Source organism: Paramormyrops kingsleyae, chromosome 16 (assembly GCF_048594095.1).
Source record: "Paramormyrops kingsleyae isolate MSU_618 chromosome 16, PKINGS_0.4, whole genome shotgun sequence".
In the NCBI taxonomy this organism is placed as follows: domain Eukaryota; kingdom Metazoa; phylum Chordata; class Actinopteri; order Osteoglossiformes; family Mormyridae; genus Paramormyrops; species Paramormyrops kingsleyae.
Genome location: NC_132812.1, coordinates 19685774 through 19704656, shown reverse-complemented (window position 1 = coordinate 19704656; position 18883 = coordinate 19685774). Strand labels below are relative to the sequence as shown.

The window sequence follows — 18883 nt, the reverse complement described above, 5'->3', positions numbered from 1 at the left end:
TTAAAAAGGTTATTTAAACAACACTGTGAAGTCCTTCAGGCCTTTCTCTGCACATTAATCTGTGCAATGATTAGACGTAACTCACGTGGATCTGGATCGCCATGGCGATTCTGCAGCACTGTAATATTCAGTACAATATACTACCTGAGCCATTAACACATTCTATATTTTAGTAACAACTGCCCTCAGAATATATTTTGATATTAAAGGAGAAAGGAAATGAGAATGTCCTCATGAAGGTAATAATGGTGACATAATGGCGTCTACATTAGAGTCTCAAAGCTGGCAGTAATTTCTGAGTAGATATTGATCATACATTATAAAATGAAGAGCATATGTGCAACCTGAGCATTAAGGAATTACACAGAAAGTCTATGCATTATTCAGAAATATTTTAATTTGAGAATGAGGTTCCTTCCGGTGACAGCACTGTACCGTCGGAGACTGATGACGGCGCCGAGGTAATGCTCACTGTTATCAAATGGCAGAATCTTGTTGCAGTTGTTTCACAAGCCTGCCGGGGAGGAAATAATGCAAATCAAATGCAGTGGCCATCAATGGTATGTCACTGAATGAGTTATTGGAATCCTTCATGCTTGCGCAAAGACTCTGGGTCTGCTACAAAAAACACACACCTTTGTGTAAAATATGTTGCAAAAGGCCACCCCCCCCCCCCAAAAAAAAAAAAACATACAAGAAGCCATTTCGGTGAGATGAGAGAGAGAGAGAGAGAGAGCACCCGTATGAAGGAACATCACAATTACAGGAGGTACTGTAGGAAAAGAGAAGGATGGAAAAGATATATATTTACAAAAAAAACTCCAAACTGTTTATGATGGTGCTAATGAATGAAGGAAGAGGCCACACAGACAGCCATCTGAGTATCATGCCGTCCCTAGACAGGCCTGGCAAGCATAACCCCCACACCTGGGCTCTCATCTGCCCCCCCAGGAGAATTTTCCAGTTGTCCCCCTGCTGAGACAGTGGACCTCTGCCTTTATATACAATGCAAGGCTAAGAGCAAAAGAAAGTGTATGCTCTTGAACTGTCAGATGCATTAACTATGGTAAGATTCATGTAATTATTTCATTATTAATTTATTAATTATAATTTATTTATATTATTATGTAAATGACCGTGATATTAGAGTCTGATTAACATCACTCAATTTATGCTTGTTCTTAGCCATGTATATCACAAACATAAGCATGCCTTAACAGAACCTGAACATTGTAACCGACCGCAGTTGAGAGGAGAAAACTCTGTGGGATTGCAGTATCACATGCTGAGACGGACTGTGTGCGCTGTAAGAGTGCTCTTCCTTCCTGCCATCGTGGCATGAGACGACAATGGAGCAGATTTCATCTTCTGAGCGAGCATGACAGAGAGCAATGTCATTCTGTTGCTACGTGAATGATACCACGGTCAGATAAATTCCACAGTGACTATGGGGTGGGAATACTGCACAGCCAGCCGGCCGGCACTGCCTCTAGGGCGAAAGACTACAGGAGATGGGAGGAAGACTGGCATCAGTTAGAGGAACATTTTGATGGATCCTGTAAAGACATAAAAAGGAAGAAAAAATGAGGATGGGGCATTGGAGGGAGGTGGGGCTGAGCTCCTCCCCCATGCTCTTGATGATACTTTATGCCTTCAGATCTTAAGAGTATTGCCAATTTAGGTCATTAAGAAGAACTGAGGGAGAACATTCTCTGACACGTTTGGGGAATAAAGAGGAACACGTGACCTGCCCAGGCTGCTAGGGGAGGGTCTCTCTAATAATTACTGAAGAGCTTGTGAACTAACGTGGTCATTCTTTTAAGATATCTTAAAAATAATTATTGAAATGGCCTTGCTGTGTTAATTTTCATGTGGCCATGTGTGATGAAATATGAGTCAAGGAAAAAAAATTCTCCTTGGAACCATTCCTTCAGTTCTAATTTTCAGTGTAGAACCTGGGATTACCTCTTGTGACTACAGGGGGTTAAGAAATTCATTTTAGCAATGTTGAGTTTATTTATTGCGGTAGTTTCTCTTCTGGGTTTTATGTAATAAAGGTTTGTTTCTTTGGAATGTCTGATCTTGGTTCTGTGTGTCTGTGTGTGAGTGTAGTTTAGAGACAGACAGCGTGAAGTCTTCCTAGTATCAGCAAGGCACCAGTGCTAAAATATGAAAAATTTAAGATATGACATATTTCCCAGTGTCTCATGTCTACATACTATTATTTTCCACACCAGTGGCTATTCCCTGAGATAGACCAGGAAGATCTACTGTTTCTCCACAAGCATAAAACCCTCAGTGTTTGCGAAATGCTTCTGGTGGTCCAATCTGTAAATATTTTGGACGTGCCTGACATGTGCACTAATACTGTCTGCGGCAGTTGACGCTGGCTGTTTATTAGCCTTGTCGTTCACTGCAGGTTGAACAGCTGGCGATGGTAACAACATCCTGTGAACATCTGACACCATCTCCCAGCTAACTTTGATGTGGCGTTTTGTTTCATAACCATTCAGTGATGAAAATAAAAGTATCTTGCGACTGAAGTTAACAAATAATTCACCTATGGATTTTGGAGGCAAGGTTTGTTCCTTCTCAGCTATGAAATACAGTGTTATAGTGATCATGTCTGTCTGGGTGAAATTGATCATTATAAGCAGATGATCATTAGACATATACTGTTTAAGCACTATTTCTTATTTGTGGCTCATTAAATCGGTCGCACACACTATACCGTCCAACTTATCTGTAGACGTATTGCTACGGAGTTCTATACGTAAAGCACCACGCGTAATGTGTTATCAACTGATATTGCTAACAATGGCTAACAGTTAACCGGGCTAGAATTGGATTTCATGATAGTTGGATTGTTTGTCGGATTTAAGATAGTTCGGGCTAATTGTAAGTGAGCGAAGATAAAGGCCATTTAAACTGAGGTACCTTAAATCCGACAAAGTCTGGCTAAGCAAAAAATCTTGCTTTTTGATATGGGTCCATGGTATTGCTACCTCTTTGACAAATGGAACGCACCAACTCGGTTTTCCCGAGTTTTTAGCGGCTGTGACATAATCTCGGTAACTGAAACTCGGATCCGAAATGGAACGCACCATTATTAAAGTAAAGTAAAAAAATAAAATAGAATCAGTGTAGTTTTATTTTTTTCCATACGTTGTCATGTATAAAAAGAACCAAAACAAACTCTAAGTGGACTACTTGATGACTTTAAGTGAATTATTTAAACATTATTTGTATAGGAATGATTCTGTCCCAAGTTTTTTGATCCATATAAGCAGTTGATCACTATAGGCGGGTGCCACTGTATTTAAAGACAAAATGTACCTGCTTTAGACAGATAGTATTATACTGACTGTAATAGGAATCAGGGCTTCAGGCTGAAGACCAGGTCTGAAGAACCACCACTAACCCATTTTGTTCCCCTGTCTTGTCCCCAAAGCAGAAAACCCATTTTTTAAAATAAACACAACAGCAAATAAATAAGTAATGCATGCCTGCTATTAGCTGATGCATGCTGTTATTGTAAATGTGATTTGAATGAAATACGCATTTAGTTTATAAATATTATATATGCAGAAAAAGATGTGTTCAGTCAAATTACATTATTATTCATGTAGATGGCAAAGTAATGGACAAACATGAATCATTCCCAGGAAAACCCTCTTCTTGAAAATGCATTCCCTGATGGTGGGGAGTAACAGACAGAGCAGCAAAGATGCTGCTTATTTGTTTAGCCATATGATCCCTCCTCTATTCATTGTTTTCTATGATATCAGACAAAAATGAATTGGATAAAAATGTTCCTATGACTAAAGAACAGCTTGACTCATTCTCAATGCCTTATTATGTATCCATCATGCAGGCATATTATATATTCTCTTTGTACGTTATATATTCTCTATGTATTCTCAGAATACGGCCAAACATATATGTACATTGCGATTAATTAGTGGGATTGTCTACTTAAGCCAGGGCCTTTGCTGACTCAGGTGTATGATTAAGCACCCATCCTGTACCGCTAGCTGGTGGATGGGTGTTTGTACAGAAAACAATAGTGACTTTCAGCTTGAAACAATCACAGAACACCATCACAGGATGCCATCATATGACGCCATCACAGGACACCCTCATAGAATGCCATTGTACAACGCCATCACAGGACACTACCACAGGATGCCATCACAGGACACTACCACAGGATGCCATCACAGGACACTATCACAGGATGCCATCACAGGACGCCACTGTACGACGCCATCACAGGACACCCTCACAGAACGCCACTGTACGACGCCATCACAGGACACCCACACAGAACGCCACTGTATGACGCCATCATATGACGCCATCACAGGACACCCTCACAGAACGCAACTGTACGACGCCATCATACGACGCCATCACAGGAAACCCTCATAGAACGCCACTGTACGACGCCATCACAGGACACAACCATAGAATGCCATCACAGGACACTATCACAGGATACCATCACAGGATGCCAACACAGGACGCCATCACAAGACGCCATCATAGGATGCCATGCCATCACAGGTGATTGTGAAGTTCAGTTATGAAGTTCTAGGCCACACAAGCACACAGTAAAGAACCTTATCACCCAATATTAATACCCCACCTGAATGGCAGCTCATTCCACCAGCAATGTATATATATTTCTTTGAAATTTACTTTTGGAAAGTTAATATTACTTTCAAACAGTGTATGCCCAGAGGAATGCATTCATAATTAAACACTTAGTCATCAGGTTATTGCTAAAATGCAAGCATCCATCCACCTTCCACACTGCTGTCCAATATAGGGTGATGGTAAGTCTCATGAAAATGGAAAAAATAATAATGATTACTTCAATATTTAACTGTAGGAATAATGTCATGGGGTGGGAATATATACGCACACACACACACACCTGGAAAAAAATAAGAGACCACTCCAATATATATATATATATATATATATATATATATATATATATATATATATATATATATATATATATATATATATATATATATATAAGTAGAGGGCAGAAGTGACTTTGTAATGGCAGACCGTCAACTTATCCAGGCAGTGCCTCATGAACATGACATCAACTGACTTTCAAAGGGAATGGGAAACATTAAGTGCAGGTGTGAGGTGCACTGCTAGGACAGTCCGTATCAGGCTCCGAGAAGCAGGACTGAGGTCCCATAAAGCAAGGAAGAAGCCCTTCACTAATGACAAACAGGCTGCAGTTTGCAAAAAACATGTACTGTATCATTCACAGTTGCACACCCATAAACTGAGAAATGAGTGAAACAAAAAATTGTGCTGTGGTCTCTTCATTTCATCTAGAGCTGTGTAAGTATATGGTAATTGCTGATTATTCTCAGCATTATGGGAAAGGGGGTATTGTTGAGTATTGTTGAGAAGACAATACTCACTACTAATTGGTTTACTTCATGTTTGATTGGCATGATGCTGTGCTGAGGCCCTCTTCAACATCAAAATAACATTAAGTATGTTGGAGCTGATGCAGATACAGTCCTATGGGTAGGAACAGTACCCTGTCTTTCTCTGCATGGGTTATGTACTGTAGTGTCATTGCTTGGAACTCCCTCACAGAGTGGATGTAAAAACATGTTTGAAACAGCAGAAAAACTTCATCTTATTGATCTGGAAGTCAATGAGTACCACTCTTCTCTGAAAAAAAAAGTTTTAGAGTTGTAGCTTAGTGTACTCAATAAGTCAGTCATCTTATTTATGTAATTTTATTTTTTCACTTTTTCACTGGTAATTTAATATTTGAGGATGCAGACCTTTGATGACTCCACTCAGTTATAAACCCATTTTTAACAGGGTTGATTAAAATATCAAAGCCTAAAGCAGAATCACTAGCCACTCATTTGCACTAAAGGAGTTATGGCAGGAATTTCTGATCTCAGTCATGCACAGTGTAAGTAATTTTGGAAATGAGCCATATCAGTTAGATAATTACCTTAACATTTCAATGAGTTACAGTAATTATATATATATATATATATATATATATATATATATATATATATAAAATGTCAAAAAATATCTTATTTTTTCTAGCATACAATACTGAGCCTTAAGGCACAGCTTTCTTTATAGGACTACCAATACATTATTGCATGCAAATATTTAATGCGTCTATACAGGGTAAAAAATATATATTTAGAGTGCTGCCTCTGGCCGTATCTTAATAGAAAGTGCCATGTTCTGCTCACAAACGCAATCAAGATCAGGACAATGACCATAAAATAACTTTATCATACTTATTTACTTGCAACAGTAGTCAGCCTGTAGAGTAACAGCATGAATATGCAAACTGGGCTGCAGCGGAAAACATTTTAAATATAGCAAGTATGTGATCCCTGTGTGGTGGATTTACACAAACGATTATGTAAGTCGCATCGTCTGAGAGAGCTGATTTGTGCTTAGAGTACTGCACACTGGTACTGCACATTATATATATATATATATATATATATATATATATATATATATAATTATTACAAACATTTATTCTCCAAGGCATCCACTCGTCAAATTGTGTATCAGATCGGCTAATACTGTTATAAACCATATTTCTCTCAATGCCTTTTTAGATTATTACTATTAGTAAATCAACCACTGGCTCTACATCTGTCACATACTAACGCGCAATGTGACCCACAGGTCAAGTTTCAAAAACTCATTGTTTTCAAAGTTCCACGAATATGTGGATTTTTTGCAAAGAAAGTTCTGAACAGACCATCAGCAAACCATCGGCAGAGAGTTTAGGAAGAGGTCTGCGCTGTAACTACTGGTTAAAGACACTGTATTGAACTCCTTCACTGTAATAGCCCAGCAAAAAAACCTGAACACTTGATGGAACGGTAACTGGCCTTGTTTGCAGCACAAGAGACTGAGGTTATAAATTCCATCTTTGTACAATAAAATTTCAAGTGTTAACTGGCATTTTGTTGTTCTGACGAACTGATTTCTCACCATCCACTCTAGCTGCAATTCCCAGTTTAAATTTCAGTATCATTACAGATGGCAATCGCTACTAATTTGGATCAGAACAGAATGTGTGTGTAGCATAGTGTGTTCATGGTTCTGCTTCCCAAAAACATAGGTCTGAAATCCCTTACGTTATTAAGCACTTACAGTCCCGCGCGACCACAAAACAACATTTTCCATCAAGGAGCCCAAATGTACCTCTTTAAATGTGACACACAGGCGCGCTCAAGTGGATACTGGGTCATGGTACTCGGCACACAAATGAAAAAAGCTGACAGATATAATTTTACAGAAGGCTACATTACCGCCGGCAATACCCAGCAGGCTGGTCTGAAGTGCAATAAATTCAGTCTAAAGACTATGATGTTGCATTTGTTTGTTGACTAAGAGCACTATTCATAAAATTAAAGTATTTTACTTAATATATTTAGCCAGAAATATTAGAATTATTATTTCTAGCCTGTGTTTTTGTAACCTGTCTATCTATTTTCCATATCAAGCTAAAGGTAATGCTAATGCTAAAGCTTGTTACAGGAAGGACAGTGATAGAAGACAGGGACAGCCTGGATGGGATACGAATCTACTCACATGCAATCACACACTCTGGGAAATTTTGATATCAGATCACCTGAACTGCATGTTTTTGACTGCAGGGGGAAATCAGAGTACCTGCAGTAAATTCACGCAAACCTGGAAATCAGATTACCTGTAGTAAATTCAGGCAAACCTGGAAATCAGATTACCTGCAGTAAATTCAAGCAAACCTGGAAATCAGATTACCTGTAGTAAATTCACGCAAACCTGGAAATCAGATTACCTGTAGTAAATTCAGGCAAACCTGGAAATCAGATTACCTGCAGTAAATTCAAGCAAACCTGGAAATCAGATTACCTGTAGTAAATTCAGGCAAACCTGGAAATCAGATTACCTGCAGTAAATTCAGGCAAACCTGGAAATCAGAGTACCTGCAGTAAATTCAAGCAAACCTGGAAATCAGATTACCTGTAGTAAATTCAGGCAAACCTGGAAATCAGACTACCTGTAGTAAATTCAGGCAAACCTGGAAATCAGATTACCTGCAGTAAATTCACGCAAACCTGGAAATCAGATTACCTGTAGTAAATTCAGGCAAACCTGGAAATCAGATTACCTGCAGTAAATTCAAGCACACCTGGAAATCAGATTACCTGTAGTAAATTCAGGCAAACCTGGAAATCAGATTACCTGCAGTAAATTCAGGCAAACCTGGAAATCAGAGTACCTGCAGTAAATTCACGCAAACCTGGAAATCAGATTACCTGCAGTAAATTCAGGCAAACCTGGAAATCAGAGTACCTGCAGTAAATTCACGCAAACCTGGAAATCAGATTACCTGTAGTAAATTCAGGCAAACCTGGAAATCAGAGTACCTGTAGTAAATTCAGGCAAACCTGGAAATCAGATTACCTGCAGTAAATTCAAGCACACCTGGAAATCAGATTACCTGTAGTAAATTCAGGCAAACCTGGAAATCAGATTACCTGCAGTAAATTCAAGCACACCTGGAAATCAGATTACCTGTAGTAAATTCAGGCAAACCTGGAAATCAGATTACCTGCAGTAAATTCAGGCAAACCTGGAAATCAGAGTACCTGTAGTAAATTCAGGCAAACCTGGAAATCAGATTACCTGCAGTAAATTCAAGCAAGCCTGGAAATCAGATTACCTGTAGTAAATTCAGGCAAACCTGGAAATCAGATTACCTGCAGTAAATTCACGCAAACCTGGAAATCAGAGTACCTGCAGTAAATTCACGCAAACCTCAGACACTGAGCTGGTGTCAGGAACCGAACCCCCACTCCTGGAGGTCTGAGGACACTGTGTCTCCATGTCTTATGATTTCTAATGCAGTGGTTAATCAAATATATCTTTTTGCCGTGATCTAAAATGAGGTTATATTGAAATACTGAAAATATGGATGTTCATAACAAAGGAGTCCACACTTCATTATAGCTCCTTTGGGTTTTATATCCAAAGTGGCTGTGGCTTGATGTTAGAAGAGCTATTGGGCAATTTAAAGAGGTTACCGTGCCTTTCTGCAAGAGTGCATGCCTATTGTTGTGGATTCTCAGAGCAAGAGATCTTATCCCCTGAAGAATTTTCATTCAATGAACATTTTGTCTTTAACAACTGAGCAACATGGCATATAAAACAAATCAAAACCCTTTAAGGTGAAGACAAGATCGTTATAATCCCTTTCCATTTTTATCAAAAGATTTTGCATTTAGAATGAAACCAGTGATTAAACATCCATTCTAAATTTAAATAAAAGCACAGATATAAATGATGATTATCATAACAACAACAACAAGGATAATGATGGTAACTGAATCCACATGACGCTCAATAATGCGTGTGCACTGCGCTGCCTGAGGTTGGCTCCAGGCTGCCACGCCCTTTGAATGCTTAAGCAGTTAGAAGAGGGATGAAGGGACAGCTACACATATCATGTAAGACTCTTAATTTGATACATTATGTTTTAATGCCCACTAAGCATCCTTGTGACTTGTGTGCATTTTAAAATGTAGTTTAGTTTATAGTATCCCTCAGTTTTTTGTACTGCAATCTGCCATGTCCGTACTGTGTGTATCGCTTTTTTATTGGAAGTCTTCAAGGCAAATTTATGTGATATAGGTAGTGTATTTTTTCCCTTGGCTGTGTCAGTAAGTAGGCATTTAGAATCACTATGTATTTTAACTGAAATGGATGTATACCTTCGCACTTAAGTGGTGCCATGCTCTTGTCATCTGTAGATTCAACAAACTACTGAGTGCCTTTGGGCTTACGCTACCTTCACCGAGGTCAACGGCTTAAAATTCTTCATCACATTAATTTGACCCCTAGGCTTGAGACTGAGTATAACTACATTGTTCTTTTAATTAGCCTAGCTTGGATTAATATGTGAAGGTGATCGTGTCCTCTTTAGAGAAACTCACAGGGGTAAAAAAGAAAAAGGAAAAAAAGAAAAAAAATTCTTAAGCAGCAGTGTGAACAGCAGACTGATGATGCAAAGGCAACTCTCTTCCCAAGTCAAAAAGACAGTATCTGATACTATTAATGTGTCCATGAGCATGTCTTCCACTTTTATATTTGTAAAACTCTGAAATAACATCAGTACTGGCCAGTGTCAAGGTAGCTTTGGTTAGTTAATTCCAGCTGATTGGGCTATTAATTAAATGAACAGAACGAGGACAATCGTTAAGGCCTCCACTGCCATGTCTATTTCCACGTAAGACTACAAAATAGCTACTGGTGCAGTTATGACAAATAAAATGTTCTCCTAGATCACAGAATATTATGTGTCTACTTCTGACCTTGTGAGATATTGAAAGAAATAAGAAGAACATAAAATACTAATATCACAAATCCAAATGAAATTTTTTAATCCAAAATGTACTTATAGAGATACCATGTGGTTTTGATTGATAAGACATGTGTTAGTGAAAGATATTCTCAATCACACATACCTGTATATGTATTGTAGTTATAATATGTATGTAGCCAGTGTCGTAGAGCATCATAATGCGACCTATGTGAATGCTATATAGATAAAACTAATTACTTTATTTGTCAAAATAAATAAACATCAATATTTAAATTTATACATAATAAATTGTATAGAAATTGATTTAATTGAATAGGATGATTGAATAAGATGACTGAATAAGACCTCAGCCCATTTTTTATATACCAACTGTGTATTGCACTAATGATTTACTCTCAAAAAAATGACATACTTGTTCTGCTTAAAATTGAAGAGGAAATTTTAAGGGATGAGTAGAAATTAAATATTGCATTAAAATACTGCTGTTGATGCATGTGTGGTGCTGCCATTCTGTTTATAGTCAGCTGCTGGTAGTTATGCAAATCTTTGACTAAACCTGCTGATGGAGTTACTCTCCACCCCACATGTGCTACAACAAATATGCATACAATGGGATTAAAGAAACATAGATTGCTCGCTGTTTTATATCATTCATATAACATAATTAAGTAATAAGTAATATAAGTGACATTTTCACATAGTGAAAGAATAACTACTATGACTAGTACTATTACCAACAAAATAAATGAATTGATTATTATTAGTAGTAGTAGTATTAATAATAATAATAATAATAATAATATCCTAAATAACAGGTACTCTCTGTAATTGTGATCATTTTGCTACCTCATCACGGTAGCATCTGGCGACCCGTCAGAAGCGGGTGCCCTACATCACATATCTGTTCTGTGGCAGCACTGCGGAACATGTGCCTTCTTCTGGGGCTGCACACTCATGCAGCTATTTTCACTTTGTCTCACATGGGGCCGCCGCATGCCGGCGCAATCGGCTGGCTAAAGATGGCGGCCCAGAGAAGCCGACACCATAGACGGCCATCTGAGCTGCCTATTAGATTAATGGACCCTGTGCCTGAGAGTGAAACAGGCACAGAATCGCCATGAGGAACGTCTGGCATTTTCCCGGTGGGCTGGTCTGATGAAGGGGGGTCTTTGTTCCCCAACCCTGGCATTATATAGCATCTATACCAGGGTACTCCAGCATTAGCCTATATACCAGGGCCGCCCCGGCATTATATACACTATATACCAGGGCCGCCCCGGCATTATATACATTATATACCAGGGCCACCCCGGCATTATATACACTATATACCAGGGCCACCCCGGCATTATATACACTATATACCAGGGCCACCCCGGCATTATATACACTATATACCAGGGCCACCCCGGCATTATATACACTATATACCAGGGCCACCCCGGCATTATATACACTATATACCAGGGCCGTCCCGGCATTATATACATTATATACCAGGGCCGTCCCGGCATTATATACATTATATACCAGGGCCGCCCCGGCATTATATACACTATATACCAGGGCCGCCCCGGCATTATATACACTATATACCAGGGCCGTCCCGGCATTTTATACATTATATACCAGGGCCGCCCCGGCATTATATACACTATATACCAGGGCCGTCCCGGCATTATATACATTATATACCAGGGCCGTCCCGACATTATATACATTATATACCAGGGCCGCCCCGGCATTATATACACTATATACCAGGGCCGCCCCGGCATTATATACGTTATATACCAGGGCCGCCCCGGCATTATATACGTTATATACCAGGGCCGCCCCGGCATTATATACGTTATATACCAGGGCCGCCCCGGCATTATATACGTTATATACCAGGGCCGCCCCGGCATTTTATACATTATATACCAGGGCCACCCCGGCATTATATACACTATATACCAGGGCCGCCCTGGAATTTTATACATTATCTACCAGGGCCGTCCCGGCATTTTATACATTATATACCAGGGCCACCCCGGCATTATATACACTATATACCAGGGCCGTCCCGGCATTATATACACTATATAAAACTTTGTTTTTATTATTAAGGTTATTTCATTTATTTTATTGCTGTGAAGCACTTTGGTTCAACTTAGGTTGCTGTAAAGTGCTATATAAATAAACGTTGATTGATTGATTGATTGACTATATACCAGGGCCGCCCTGGAATTTTATACATTATCTACCAGGGCCGCCCCGGCATTATATACGTTATATACCAGGGCTGCCCTGGCATTATATAGCCTATATACCAGAGGTGCCCAACCCACCCGTTGATCTCAGCATGCCGGAGTGACAAAATAAAGGAAGGAGTCACATGAACTGCTACAGTAAGTGGTCATAATAGCTCCATTATGGGGCGGCTCATGCATAAGTCCCACACTTTTGATATTTTGCTCGTGGTGGCAAAAAATACTGTGTGTTGCTCTGAAACCTTCCGTAAGTATTATACTGGTTTGACATATAGGTTCAAGGCCAGCAATGGCGTTTAGTTCTTCCAACCATTCAGTGGCTGCTCTTTCTCCAAAAATATCCCACTCATGGCACAATGAAACGCTTGACCGCAAGATGTCTGTGATTTGTCAGAAATGCTTTGTGTCTGTTTTGCAAGGGGAAGAGTGGACCCAAGCCTTGCCAAGAAAATACTCACCCAAACCCTTCATTACAGCAAACCAGCTCTTGAGCCTTTAGGCTTCTGTTGGCATGAGCCATACATCAAGACTCATCTGCTTGTTCAGAATAGGGTGATGGATGACTCATCAGACCATATGTCTTTCTGCATTGCTCAGTAAATCACTGCCTGTATTCTCTGCATTATATTACTTGCAAAAGTCTCTTTTTATCTGTAATAAGTGGCTTAGGACTTGAAGCCCATGCATAGTGTCTTTCTTTGTGAACTTCCTGAAGGGCTGCAGTTGATGAAACAGCCTTCTCATGCCTTACAACGACATTTGTAGTCAACTAATGTAGTGTCATGTATTTGAATCAGCACGCGGTGAGGAAACCACGGTGACCATTAGCCTGAGTGGTGCTGATCGCCCCCTGCTGGTGCACAGTGAGCTCTCTGTGAGTCATTGTGTAACATTTGGGAAATGTATTATACTGAATACCAGAGTCCTGCAGAATAACAGTGTTGGTCTAGATCCTTGTACATGGTGCTTGTAAGATAGAAAGTAAGCTCAACTAAGATGAACATATTTAGAGCCTCACAAAGGGAAAGCAAACAAAACACTACGCTTTTGTTTAATCGGCCTTTTAGTGAATTAATTGGTCTTGTAACTTGGTTTTAAATATAAACATAATGATAGAAGAAAGGGAAAAATGTCAGTTGTGAAATATGGCAAAGCAAAGACAAACCACGGGAAGCTTTGGTTATAAAGAGAAAAGAGAGTCGAAGAGGAAAAAAAAACAGAAAAAAAACTTCTGGAAGGCTGGGAACTGAGACAGGGCCAATGGAAATGAGCTGGACCATTGGGACACTGGGCCATGTCAGCAGGATCCATTCTTTTAAACTCATTGCAACCCGAATGCTTGGATTCTTTTTATGATCTGTCAATTTAGGGCCAGATGAGAGAGAAGCAGAATTTGTAGCTGAAGAAGGCTATTTTACTTACAAACATTTATTTAATACAGGCTAGGTACAATACTCAGTAGCTATGAATATAAAATCAAAACATGTGGGATAATGGATAAACAAAATTATAAAGGCAACATGAAACACTCCATACAGAAACACAGCAAACAGCTCATGGGGTGGTCACATGAAATTTAACAGTGACAAAATTGATTTACTGACTCCTAAACAACTTGCTGGTCAAAATTCATCAGTGTCTCTGCACATTGAGCTAGAGGGGAAATCTAATAGGGGTGGGGTTTGTGGCAGAAGTGGATTTCTAAGCTTCATTTGCATGGTCCACTTTGCAACATATGTTCACGTAAATTATTTATAGTAAAAACTCTGCACGCTATACTGGCAAGTGAGACTCTCCACAGAAACGCATGTGGAAAATAATAGTGAGGTAAAATAATAATAAAATCTAAGAAAATTTACACCAGTGTTTTCTGCTTTTATGAATCATTAATAAAATATATTTTATGATTTTGGATTTATATTGGTTGTAATTAGATTTATTTTCTGATGTAAAAATAAATGGAGCCACTGTAAGTAATAATTATGTGCATACAGATAATATCCAGATTTAACTTTTAAAGTTTGGGAATGTATGTCTAATTAGAGCCAGCTCATATAAGCTCTGACTGCAATTCGGTGTATGGAATTCCTGTGATATTTCATCGCTAACACATCAGCAATAGGAAATAGAGGGAGGTGAAGAGAAAGCTGGGCATCAATATTCACTCAAACGAATTGGAGATGGTCTGACAGATAAAAGACAATTCCAAGAGAATTTAGTGATTTCTCAAAAGCAGACGTGACTGCAGTCAGAAGAAGAAAGTCATTCCTTACACTGACAAAGGGCTCTTTCAGAAGTATGAAAAATATAAACATTATTTAATTTACACTTCAGACAGTTCCTGTTGAATTATTCTTGGTAACTAACTACTATATTATTTGTGCCTCCTCAAGTAAAATGTTAGCCTATTTTCTTTAATCAAAAAGAAAACTTATGATTGCCTGCCGCTATCATCAGTATATAATTTATGCACTTTGTGTACAAAAGTATTTGATAGGTCTTATTCAAATTTTGTATACATTCCATGGATCAAGAGACACATTTCACTAAAAACAATAACTGAAAAAATCTTAGATGGATTTTTTGTTATTTTAACTTTGCATACACATTGTATGGTGAAGATCTCAACAAAATTGAAACAGCCTTGCATAGTGTTATGAAAGAAAAATAGTTGCAGACACTTGATCATGTTAGCACAATAACTTAAAAAGAGTTTGATGGATTTTTAATAGATTAAAAGTTTTGCAGACACATTGTACGGTGATGATTTGGAAACAAATTATTATTATTATTTTTTTAATAATTTAGATAAAATTAAAGCAACACCACTTAGTGGCATCAAATGGAAGGGGGACCTTAGGCGACAATTGACCTTATGAAGATGATTTTGAATGATGACCTCATAAAAACATGATATGGATGATTTACACCTGATTTCATTTTGAGGCAAACTGCATGAAAATTGCAGCAGCACCAGCGCTAGACACCTGCAGAACATTTTGTGAACATTGTAATTCTACAAGTCTTTCATGGAGCTTTTTTTTCAAAGCTCCCAGAAACATTGCATTGGTGATGATCTAGGGCTTATTCCCTTCTTGATAATTGTGAGATCGCTATGAATTCATTGTTTTTTTTTTGTTTTTAGCTGTTGATCATATTTTATATTTAATGCATAAATTTGTGCATAATTGAGTTAAGCAGCAAACACAGGGCATGGGTTCCTGTCAGGGACACTGCAACTGCGAGCTTCACATTCTCTCTAGACATGAAAGAGACGCACTGCATTTCTGTGTATTCTGTCATATTACCATGACGTGGTGACGGCCACGACCCATGTAGCAAATCTCGGGGGCTGTTCCGGGATCTCTCCACATCAGTAACGTTATGCGGAGCAGATTTAGTAATAACAGAGCCAAGGAGCTGTAGCGGTAACCTCACGCGGCTGAGAAGAAAGGGGCCGGCCAGGGGCGTCGCGGAGAGGAAATCAGGAGACATAATTTTCAGCGCTGCGAGTCGCGCTGCAGCTTTCAGACACAGCATGCCCACAGTGTTCATAGTGGTCAGTCTGGGAATGAAAACATGGCCAGTAAGGAGGCCCGAACAATGCAAGAACTGAGTGGACAGGTGAAGACTATTTGATGGATCAGCAGTGATCAATCATGCAGGCAACTTGCCTAGATATTACACACAAGACATAGAGCCCACAGTCGCAGGCCACTGTGACTTTCCTCTCTTTGCCAAGTCAACCTGCCACCCTCAGTAACAGTAGGAGATATAGGTGTCCAAAGTGTAGCTCTTGTTTTGCCTGTTTCTGTATGTGTGTGTGGGGAGGGGGGGGGGGGGGGGGGTGGGGGACTGCATGAAAAAGAAATCAACAAGGAAACAGGACCCAGTCTTTGCCAGGGGACAACCAGAGACCAGCAAGCAGTTACAGTCCCAAATGGTCAGTCCCCTCTTCAGCAGTCCTCAAAACCCGGCCAGGAGGCAGGTTTCCAGAAAGCTCCAGGCTCAGTACCATGACTGGGGGAAAGATGGCTCTCGCTGGGAAGCAAACTAATTTAAAATGTTTTACTAGTGGGTATGTAGTCGCTGCTGTATCTGATTTGGGCTCACAGATTGAGAAGGGAGATGTGTATACAGAATCAGACAATGAAACCCCTTCAAGGAGCCCTCAGCTCTCGGAGACACTTTGACAGCTCTGCTGCCAGAGGGCAAGCAGTCCTGTATAATGGATGAGTGGAATTAACCATCCCGGTAATAAATTTCCAATTCACTCTGGACATCAAAGAGAACCGCTGTGTTTCTCTGTTAATTCATTATTTTCCTGTATTTCTCAGGGTGCTTCATATTGACACAGCGTCATGACGACCGTGGGACGTGGAACAAGACAAATCGCACCGAAATTGAACCAGCGTCACTTAGTGGTGCCACATGAAAGGACAGCCACAGATGCGGAGCGGGTGAACCTGATTGCATTGAGACAAGTCACAGAAAGCTGGGCTTCTAATGAAGATTTTTTTGAGAGGTGGGGGCTGTGTGCAGGAGGGTGAGAGAGTGCAGAGGGTGGGGGGCGGGGCAAGGACTAGATAGGGAGGGGTGTCGGTGGCATACGGGGAAAACACTGCGGTCGTTCTTACAGCATCTGTGGTTAAGCAGCATTCCTGGAGCTCCTGGGGTTGAGGGCCTTGATGAAGAGCATGATGGTGATATGACTGCTCTGCCGGCCACAGGGCTGGAACCCCATCTATAGTGTCCCCTGCCTTGTGCTTATTTCTCATTGGACAGGCTCATTGTTGTCCTACACTGGACAAGTGGCTACAGAAGATGGATTACTCAAAGAAGTCATCAGCCCAGTTTGGGTTTGTCAGTCTTTTCCAATGGTGATTCTAGACCGTTTCACTTGGGGGGGGGGGACTGGGGCCAGTTGTTCTGTTAGGGGGGCCAGATGAATTTGACCTTAATGTCCTCCAAGCATTACTTACAGTATATTGCCAGCATTAAGAAGCAGAAGACAATTTTGAAAACTGATGCTTTGCAGTTACAATTTACGCTTTTTACAAATATGTAACTCCGATTTCTTGTTCAGACTTGCTTCCACAAGCTTAATAACTTTTTTTCAGGCATTAACTTTGTTTTTCACCCACTGAAGTTATTGCCCATAGGTGTGCATGTGTGAGTGAATGGTGTGTGAGTATGTGTGTGCGCCCTGCGATGGGCTGCCCCCCCCCGTCCTGGGTTGTTCCCCACTTTGTGCCCATAGCTTCTGGGATAGGCTCTGGACCCCCTGCGACCCAAAAGGATAAGCAGGTTGGAAGATGGATGGAAGTTTCCCTGCATGCATACCAGATTTTTACAATGAAAGGATAATTTAATATAATAATTCTGAACTGAATCATTGTGGAAAATGATGAAGCCAAACAACAAGTAATTCTGCTCAGTGTTCCTGCTTGAGAAGCTCCTAAATGTTATTGCTTCACTATAAATAGAATTTCTTTGGTTATTCAGCAACTCAAATTAATTAATCGCTTGCTTGATAAATTAAAAATGGCAGCGTAAGTATGCAAAACTAAAAATATAAATATTGAACATCTTAGTATTTAGAGACATTTCACAATAAATAAAACAAACAATCTTTGAATAAAAATAGTAATAATCATGAAATATATTGTTATTATATTTCTAAAAATTTTACTGCTTTTGTTCTACATTATGTAGAACATTTTATTCAGCTTATTATTGTATCAATTTTTGACATTACACAATACCTGAGAGTAGTGAGAATTACAGGCAGTGTAGAGATCTGGGAAACAGCCAGATAATAACATAAAAGGCTCTCAGGGAGATTAAGGGAAATGATACAAAGCATCCTTATTCTTATAGCGACCACTATAATGCATTATGAAGGTATCTGTAGTGCATTATAGATGAGCGCTTGATTCAAACTCACAAAGTATTATAATCAACACTATAATGCCTTATGACTGTCAACAGAAGATGCTGTAATGCTTTATTAATTCTTATACCGACCATTATAATTCATCATGATCTATAGTGCATTATAGATGACAGCTTCACAGAGCATTCATAAGTCATAATAAACATGGCTATAATGTGTAATGTCTTTTTATAAATATTTAAAGCCATGTTTCTAATACTTTATGAATGCATTATAACACATTATGAAGTATGCATGATGCATAATGCTGACTGCTTCAAGCAAAAT

General features: G+C 39.5%; 1 protein-coding gene across 6 annotated transcripts in view; it reads left to right on the top strand.

The window, feature by feature from the left end:
- Nucleotides 1-18883, top strand: part of LOC140577587 (SLIT and NTRK-like protein 6) — a 56396-nt gene that overhangs the window by 5633 nt on the left and 31880 nt on the right. The window contains exon 2 of one of the 6 annotated variants that reach the window (XM_023793074.2): nt 16998-17185. The exons of the other annotated variants lie outside the window; for them this stretch is intronic. The gene's annotated coding sequence lies outside the window, so the exon portion shown is untranslated. The remainder of the gene's footprint in view (nt 1-16997; nt 17186-18883) is intronic. 6 annotated transcript variants of the gene reach the window in all.